Source organism: Odocoileus virginianus, chromosome 24 (assembly GCF_023699985.2).
Source record: "Odocoileus virginianus isolate 20LAN1187 ecotype Illinois chromosome 24, Ovbor_1.2, whole genome shotgun sequence".
NCBI classification, from domain to species: Eukaryota; Metazoa; Chordata; class Mammalia; order Artiodactyla; family Cervidae; genus Odocoileus; species Odocoileus virginianus.
The window spans coordinates 28536811-28545156 of NC_069697.1; the positions used below are offsets into that span (position 1 = coordinate 28536811).

General features: G+C 50.1%; 1 pseudogene; it reads right to left on the minus strand.

Moving 5' to 3' along the window:
* Nucleotides 1-3411: 3411 nt before the first annotated feature.
* Nucleotides 3412-3527, minus strand: LOC139030975 (U4 spliceosomal RNA; annotated as a pseudogene).
* Between the last annotated feature and the right edge of the window lie 4819 nt (nucleotides 3528-8346).

Here is an 8346-nt window from a genome sequence, read left to right on the forward strand (position 1 = left end):
CAGGGTGCAGGTTACTCCGGTAACCCTTATAAAGCAATCTCTCCCCCACCCTGACGTCTCTGGCCCTCTCCCCGTAATTTCTGTGAATGTCTCCTCTTTGCCCTTCCTATGCACCCCACCCTGAAATTCAGATTCTTCTCATAGCTTCACAAATCAGTTCTGGGATGGATGCAGAGGCTCCTGTTTCCATGGTGATATGCGGAGGCTGGTACCACACACGCCAAGGGTAGGCGATGCAGAGAATTGGCTCAGGATCCAAAGGAGTCGGCAGTAGCCAGGCTCCGGGAAAAGAGATCGATGGGAAAGCCGAGTCTGAGTGGCTGGACCTCCCTTGGAGCTGCAGAAGGACTTCCACCCCCACCACACCCCTGCCCTCCTCAAACTCCTAATTTGGGAGTAGACGGTAGGAGCCCAGGGGAACGGAAGCGGTGGGGGCTTCAAAGCAGAAGCTACCGCCTGTGACTTGTTTGAAAACAAAGCGTAATCTTGACGGGAGAGGCTGCCCAGTTGGGGGGCCGCCTCCTCCCCTGGCCCCTCTGCCTCACTCTCCTCTGCCTGCTCTGACCTCATTCTTTGAACCGCGGCCGGGTCGCTGAAGGGGAGCCGGGCGGCCAGCAGGGGGCAGAGTCTCCCTCCGTCAAAGCTTCTGCCGGCCTCCTTCCTCTCTGCTCCCGCCACCCCTGTTCTCACCACGATTATTTTCAGCTGACAGGCTGCAAAGGCGCAGTAGGTGGATTTCAGGACAGAAGAAGGGTTCTGGCAGGGGCTATGAGCTGCTGATGCTTTAGTCTTCAGACTGTGCGCTCGGCTGGGGAGAGGGAGTGCTTAGGGCCCCGAGTCAGGGGCCGAAGCAAGGACACTTGAACCTACTGGCAAAGGTTTCCTCTGACGTTTATCTTGATCCGTTGAAGCACCCTAACCCTGAGGAGGAGGCTTAGTCATCCACTCAATAACTGTTTATCGAGTATCAACTATTATATTCACGGATGGATGCATCCAATCAAATCGAGTGTTTACGGAATGCCTACACAGCGGTCCTTAACCTTTCCGGGGGGCAGAGGAGGGGAAGTTACATATCCTTTGAGATTATGATAAAAAAAATACAGACTCTCTCCCGGAAAGAATACACTGCAAATCTAGAAATGCTATTGTGTGGTTTGGGGAATCTCGTGAACACCTGGGAGTTCACTCATGGGCCTCAGGACTTAAACTCCTGGTTTACTGTGAGCCCTGTGCTGGGCTTTGAGGGTACAATATGAATGAGACACACATAATCCCCACCCTGTCTGAGCTTGAGAGGCTAGTGGGAGACACAGATGATTAAAGACACTTTTACATGTTGAGGTATGGGGAAGTCATTATGGTTTATGCGTGAGTTAACTTGAATTTGATGCTAATTAGAACAGTGTGTTTGTGGCCTATCAAACATACATTGTACATCTGCTTTAATTATTAAGAAAAGGGCACATTGACCAGAAGTAAAGAATGTCCATGTTAAAAATAAAGATTAAATACCTCCCCTCCTGGGAAGCCAATGCTGAGTACTCTTTCAATGATAAGACTCCCTTCCCAGGTGCCAAGGCCGTACTGACTCACTATGTACAGTGTCGGTCTGGTTTTTCTTTTGAAACCTTGAAGGAAGGTATCCCTGACTTTTTCGATGTTCTTTGTTCTGTGCCGAAAACCATGCTTTTCCTGAACAGCTCCTCAGAGTTACCTGAGAGGCTGTCTTCCTGGCTATAATCCTCGGTTTGGCTCAAAGAAAACTTTTTTTCTATTCCTATTATAGATCGTTTACTGATTATTTTTCACTGACACAGGACAGTAAAGAAATGCTTAAAATACAGTGGGGAAATTCAGGAGACCCACCAGGACCTAGACCAGGGCCCTTACGGAAAGCTGAGACCTAAAGATGGAGCAGGAGCTGGTCAGGCAAAGGCTTGAGGGAGAACACGCTGGGCAGGGAGAAAAGCAGAGGGAAAACCTCTGAGAAGAGGGAACAGCAGACCCAAGAAGTCAACAGGAGGCCCATGCAGCTGGCTCAGAAGTTCCAGGTGGAGGACGCATGAGAAATGAGGCTAGAGGGTAAGTGCCATATGCAGCCCCTGGGATGTGATAGGGAACAGGGAGACAGCTGCCAGCCTCAAGGACACTGGCAAGAAAGCTGGTGGTTCTGCTGTAGAAGGGTAAGTTCAACACCAGGAGCGAGCAGAGCGCAGTGTGGGAGTGTGCAAGAGGAGCCGTATACCCAGGCTTGGGGACCAGCCCAGGGCCCAGGACGCGAGCCTCAGTGATACACACGGTATATATCAGAATACCCTCAGCCTCTGAAAACAGCCAGAGGATGAATGGGGAGGGAGCAATCACAAGTGCACCTTGGTTTGATTGCATCCTACCATTAGGAACACCTTTTACGCTGGGGTTGAAGAGGGCTCGGCTGGAGTGAGCTCAGCTCTGCCTACTTTTTAACTTCAGAGTTGAGGCCAGAAGCAGCCTTGGCTAGAAAAGTGGGTGAGGAGAGAGAGCAATAGACCGGCCGCCCCCACCCCCTGCTGTAGGGTTAGGGGTGGAATTGGAAGAGCACAGGATGAGACAGACAAGCAGGTGTTGCAATGATTTATTGTCTGTGATTTATTTTAACACTCATCTAGGACTTACTGCATGCCAGGCACTGCCCTAAACACTTAATTTTCATTCATAACACTTCTAGGAAATGGGCATGATCTTCAGCGTCACTTTACACCTGGGGAAAATGAGGCACAGAGCAGTTAAGTGCCTTGGCAAAATCAAATAGCAAGGGACAAAGCCACCATCGGGACCCAGGCCGTCTGGGCTCTTCACCACTGAGTGAGGCTACCTCTGGAAAGGAAGGCAGTTGCAAGAGCTAAGGATTGAGCCTGGGCCTCCCACACGAGAGGTGAGAATTCTACCAGCCCACCTCCCAGGACACTGATACAGCACTTGGAGACTTGCTCTGCAGGAGGTCCCAGGGCAGTGGGAGGAGCACAGGGAATGGTGAGGCCTTGGACATCTGCTAGACTGAGGCTGAGGATCCAGGACTGGAGAGGGGCAGTGAGCTAAGTAAGAAGGCCAGGGGCAGAGTAAAGTGGACTCTCCTACTGTGGTCCCTGAGCGCCAGCCCCTTCCTCCCTTAGCATTGTCATCTCTAGCCATTCTCCCCTCACGCACGATGTTTTCATCTTGCTGTTCTTTCCTGCCCCCAGGGTCTTCTTACTTGCTGTGGCCTCTGCCCTGAACCACCCCAACCCCTGCACACAGATACACCCTCCTCACGTTTTCTCAGGCTGATCCCCACTCATCCTTCAGATCTCAGCCTCACTGTGGGTTTTTCAGAGAGACCATCTGGGATCCCATCTCTGGATTAGATTATTCTGTTATACTTTCACAGTAGTAACCTATTACTTCCCTTTACAATCTATATTATAATTTGAAGTTATAGATCCAATTAGCAATAATCGCGCCTCGGATAAACCTCATTGGCTATGATACTGCCACTGCGCAAAGCTTGAAGTTATAGATCCAACTGTGCTTGATGCTTGATTCTCCTGTTAGACCACAAGCTTCCTGAAGACAAGGACCCCACCTTATTCTCCACTTTGAACTTTGCTTATGGACTTCCCTGTTGGCGCAGTGGATAAGAATCTGCCTGCCGATGCAGGGGACATGGGTTCGATCCTGGTCTGGGAAGGTTCCACATGCAACTAAGCAGCTAAGCTTGTGCACCCTTTCTGCTGAAGCCCAAGTGCCCTATAGCCCATGCTCCACCACAAGAGAAGCCCCGGCAATGAGAAGCCCATGCATTGCAATGAAGAGTAGCACCTGCTCTCCACAACTAGAGAAAGCCCACACAAAGCAATGAAGACCCAGTGCAGCCAAAAAAACAAACAAAATGAAACCTTGCTCTTGGCATAGTGCTAGACACATATACACACTCCATAACGTTTTGCTAAATGAGTATATGAATTTAGAAGGTTTCAGAGATCTACTGGTCCACTGCTTGTTTCCCTCTATCATATGCCCAGTAGGCAGTCATTTACTTTCTCTTTGACTATTCCTAGTGTCAAAGAACTCACTACTTCACAAGATGCCCATTATATATTTGAAGAGATTTAATAGAAAAAAAGGGAAAAAAAAATAGAATCATGATGGTTCAGCAGGTAAAGAATCTGCCTGCAATGTAAGTGGCACAGGAGACTTGGATTCAATCCCTGGGTCAGAAAGATCTCCTGGAGGAAATGGCAACCCACTCCAGTATTCTTGCCTGGAGAATCTCATGGACAGAGGAGCCTGGTGGGCTACAGTTCATGGGGTCACAAAGAGTTGGACACAACTAAGCACGAGCACAGGTAAAAGAATAATTCTTTCTTATTGGGAAAAAAACCGACTCCCTGTTATTTCTTTGTCCTAGTTTGGCCCTCTGGAGCTACATGCAATCAAGACAGTCCTTAAGCACTTACAGACAGCCATCCTGCTCGCCCCCTCCACCCTCAAGCCTTTGCTGTGCCACCTAAACAGTTCTTTCAGCTTTGGAAGCCTTGGTTTCTTAACCCGCTCCACCCTGGGCTCTTTTCTCAAGAAACACCTACTTTGGTCAGCACTCAGAACGTAGCCTCATTTATGAATTATTACCCCCTACTCTCAGTCACTTGGCATAGGTGCAGCGGGATGATGGAGGAGAAAGTGAGAAAAGAAAGCTGTTTCTTTCTCTCCGGTGTAAGCAGGCATGTGATTCTCCAGGAAACAATATTATTAATATTGGTTGGGGCCCTGGGCTAGTTCTGAACCCGATGTACCATTGTCAGCTGCATTCTGGGTCAAGTGGCCTTTCTGGACCCTTTTCTTTGGGGAAAATGTGTTTGGGTTCCAAACAACCAAGTTATATATAAACCCTTTAGATAACCAGCTTACAAATTGGGAACTGCTTCTAGAGAAGTATTTAGGTAACACCGAGTGGGAGAGTGAAGGGACAAGAACAGAGTGGGCTTGTTCAGAAAAGTTTCCAAGAGGTTTTCAAAGCAAAGGCAGGGAGAGTGGAAAGGCACACAGGCTTCAGAGCCAGACAAACTTGGGTTCAAGTCCCAGAGTTGCCATTCCTACTGGGGGAGGCCCAGCTGTTGTCACCTAACTTTCCTTCGGGTTCCTGTGTCTAGAAAGACAATCATTGCAGAGTTGCCTGACAAGTGCTGATGAATGGTAAGTATTGTCATGTTTTCAAAGTGTAAGTCTTTTCCCTTGAGGTGAGGTGTCACGATCCATGACTTACTAAGACCCTGACCTCAATACGCAGCTGGCTCACATGCAGGAACATGAGCTGATTACAGGGGACTGTCCGTAAGCAGATGTTCCAAAGCCTGGTGGGGGTAAAGGGGTGCTTCAGAAAGAAGTTGGGGTGACAAAGGCATCAGGGGTCTGAGTGTCCCCCAAAACAGGTGCTTCAGTGCACACCGCTTCTGTAGAGGTGTGTGTCTACGTGGGCCCTGTGAGGTCTGGTGACTGTGCATGCCAGCGTTCTGCCTGTCAGTGGGACTCAGGAGATTCCCCTCCATCTCTCAGGCTCCATTACTCAGCTCTCCGCAGCCCCACTCTTATCGCTTAGCTGTCTGCCCTCTGGCCTCTTCCCTTTGTTTACCAACTTGGCTGGTTTTCTCCTCTGGGAACAAAGGAGGTGTTCAGTTCTGGGCAGTGCCTGGCTCCAGCTCCCCGCCCCCACTCCCTTCCCCTCTCCCCCGGAGCGTTGCCCCCCACTCCCCCTTTCCCGTCTCAAGCAGACCCCTTGGTTCTGAGAGGCCCCTTCCCACAGTTCCATGGAGAGACAAGGCTGGAATCTTTGGTCAGCATCCCCCTTTTTCTCACCCTCTAGCCCCCATTCCTGTCCCTGATGAGGCCTCTGAAGCTTCACTTGTCTGGGCTGGAGGCAGCTCCTCTCCCCATTGTCTGACCAGGATTTGGAAGCTCTGGTTTCCATAGCAACCCCTGGGCATTTAATTAAGGGAGGAGGCCTTCATCTCTTCTAGTGGGGCAGTTCCAAATCTCTGCCCGAAAAGGATACCATCCCTGAGGGGGTGAGGGAAAAGCATTGTCCTCCAGTATAGCACAATTCTGGCTTCTCCATAGCACCCAGTATAGCTTTCCCAGCCCGTCCCCTCCCACCTGCCAGCCGTTTCCCCACCTCACACCAGAGCAGGCTGGGGAAACCTCACAGGCCAGCCAGGGCAAACCCCAGGTCCCAGAATAGCAGGGTTCTGGGTCGGAGGAGCAGGTAATTTCTGTAAGCCACCCCCTCTTCTGGCTTTGTTTACTGTACCGGTGGATTGGAGATGGGATGGGGTGGTGAAAAAAGTGTCGTTAGTCAGTGTGTCTGACTTTGTGACCCCACGCCCTGTAGCCTGCCAGGCTCCTCTGTCCATGGAATTCTCCGGGCAAGAATACTGGAGTGGGTAGCCGTTCCCTTCTCTAGGGGATCTTCCCGACCCAGGGACTGACCACAAGTTTCCTGTATCACAGACAGATTCTTTACTGTCTGAGCCACAGGGGAAGCCCTTGGTGGGATGAGATCGGGGTGGGAGCTAATTCAACACTGGCCCTACCCTCTAATTGCTCTTTGAAACTCCTGGGATTTAATGTAAAATGTTGTATATAAATTCTTACAAGCTACAACTCTTGTTGTCTAGTCACTAAGTTGTGACCAACTCTTTGGTGACCCCATGGACTATAGCCTGCCAGTCTCCTCTGTCCATGGGGTTTCCCAGACAAGAATACTGGAGTGAGTTGCAATTTCCTTCTCTAGGGGATCTTCCCAACCCAGGGATTGAACTCACATCTCCTGTGTGCTTTTGTCAGATCCACAAAGGAATCTGTGAGCTCAAAAATTTCCCTAGATCTGTCATTTGCTAGCTGTGAGACCTTTGGCAAATTACTTAACCTCTCTGTGCCTCTAAGTCCTTGTCTGTAGAGCAGGGTTCATAATTCTTACTTTGAAAGATGGTGAACACTTGGTAAGGAGTTATTCTTGTTACAGTTATTATTACTATGAGAGGGGGCTAAATGGAGGACACTACCCCTTATTCGTTCCACACCCACAGCCCCTTAAGATGACAGGTCTGCGCTCTGGGAAAGGCCTTCACCTCCTCCTCCCTCCTCCCTCTCCGCCCCACCCCAGACTGCTGGAAAGTGCTCCAGACTCTGATCGGAAGCTGGCAGCTTTCAAGAGCTCGTCATGAGGTGGAATTTCCAAGCTCCAGTAACCGAGCTATCCGGGTTCCTGAAATTCCTGACTCCGATTTCTCAGCTGTTGCTGTGACCACTTTTTCCCATTTCTGGTTAGGTTAGTTTGTGTGTGTGTGTGTTTCCTTTTCACTATATTTTTAGACTTCGGAAAAAATAAACACAGCTCACACACTAGCACCTTCCTGATCTTTCGGTTCTTCACAGGCGTGGGGGTGAGGGCAATTCTTTCCATGACCATGGCCATTCTTCAGCCCTGCCCCACCCCACCCATCCTTACCTTCTGTTGAAAATTTCCAGCCTTATCCCACCCATCTCGCATTACCGCCTCTCCTATCCCCTCAACACTGGTAAATGTTGATTGTAATGTGAACCTTCTGGCTCTTACATCCTTTCTATACTTCTGTCTGGTTTCCCTCTTGTTTTCCCACAGTGGGAAACTTCCCCCACTGTGGCATTCTTTTCCTTCCCTTCAGAAGAGCCACTCTATTTCTGCGGTTCGGGGCTCGTCCCACTGGGACAGCACCTGATTCGAAGGAGGAGCTGGGGAGTCCGATGAATCTAGGAACCCACACCCCACCAATTAGGTTTAGGCTTCATCATCAATAACATAGCACTTACCTAAGGCTCAGTGGGCTTCCCAGGTGGCACTAGTGGTAAAGAACCTGTCTGCCAATGTAGTAGACATTAGAAACGCGGGTTCGATCCCTGGGTTGGGAAGATCCTTTTGAGAAGGGAATGGCAATCCACTTCAGTATTCTTGCCTGGAGAATTCCATGGACAGAGGAGCCTGGCGGGCTACAGTCCATGGTGTCACAAAAGAGTCAGACACAACTGAGCGACTAAACAACCAGAGTTGTAGCGAGGTTGAAGTGAAATAATGCAAGGAGTGTACTGAGGTCAGGTGCCTTGCAGGTGGCAAAGGCCTTGATAATGGAGCTGTTATTCACTGGACCTGAGGGGCCTCCAGGACGCAGGACTGTTTGTCAGGCCTCTTTCATTCGACCCTGTCCACATGCCAGTCAGAGTCCTGGAGCTGGACTGGGCGCCGCCCATGTCTGAAGACACAGGTGATGTCCAGAGGTGGCACGGGAGAGGTCA